The following is a 1310-nucleotide window of genomic DNA, read 5'->3' as shown; positions in this document are numbered from 1 at the left end:
ATATATATATATATATATATATATATATAATTGTGTCAGTTCCATGTAAAAAACCATCTGCCAAGTGTAGGGCATCATGGAGACAATGTGACCAATGCAGGTGGGACTTAAAAGGTACCTGACGAGCCCTGGGCCTCACAGAAAAAATGTGACCAATGGGGTGTTACGTAACAGGCAACTGTGCCGCTGGCACCTTTGGAGCATTGGATCTCTCAGAGGCAATGATATATGACCAAGACCTTTGGCAATATGTCATGCTAGAGGAGAAGACCCACCAAGCCAATTCAAATTATAGTCATGGTGGATACTGGTGTCATACAACTAGCACCCATGCCGGTGGCACATAAAAGCACCCATTACACTCTCGGAGAGGTTGGCGTTAAGAAGGGCATCCAGTCGTAGAAAGCATGCCAAATCAGACAGGAGTTTGGTGCAGCCCCTCAGCTTCCCAGCCTTGGTCAAACCATTCAGCCCATGCCAGCAATGACAATGGATGTGACATGATGATGATATATATATTGAAGTCCAGAAGAGTGGACAACCATATACTTTTCTCATAAGAAATACTGTCATTGCTCTTTACCACCGGATCAGTAAAGACTGAGTGTACTTATGATCAATGACACCCCATCCATGACTATCCTGTTTTTCCATCTGGCATTATATTTCCAGGATTACATCAGCAAGTAATCTTCAATTCTCAGGACCAGAAGGTTTAAATTGGATGGAATTTAGCTGTTGTTACTAGCAGGTGAAGTGACCATATATAGATCAAAGAAAAAGAAATATTGATGAATAAATAAAATTCAACTGAATCTATGCTTTTCTTCTGTTACATGTTTCAGCCATGCTGGAGCACTGCCTTAAAGGGTTCTAGTTGAAGAAATCAACCACAGGACTTCTTCTTTGTAAGCCCAGTATTTATTCTATCACCAACGTTAGTTGTCAAGTAATGAGGGGGGGACAAACACAGACACACACAAATATAGATACATCCTCTAATTCCTTATGTACTTTGTACTTCTATATGTAAACCATGTTGGCAAAATAACATAGTCTGCCATGGACACCTGTGCTTTGGTTCTTTCTATTTCTTTTCAACCTTTTTTTTGTCACTTTTGCTATGAATTAAATTAATGAATTCAACGGGATACATCGTCTGCAAGTAGTCGGGTTCAGCATATTATCCTCTATTTTCTAATTGTTACACAAATTTTGGGTAAAACCTCCACTTTTACACGCTCCCATTGAATGCACCTAGGATAGCACTAGTGTAGCAATAATTGGGTACCCTCCCAATAGTATACTTG

This window comes from Octopus bimaculoides, chromosome 28 (assembly GCF_001194135.2).
Source record: "Octopus bimaculoides isolate UCB-OBI-ISO-001 chromosome 28, ASM119413v2, whole genome shotgun sequence".
Classification (NCBI taxonomy): Eukaryota; Metazoa; Mollusca; class Cephalopoda; order Octopoda; family Octopodidae; genus Octopus; species Octopus bimaculoides.
This window is presented reverse-complemented; position numbering follows the sequence as displayed.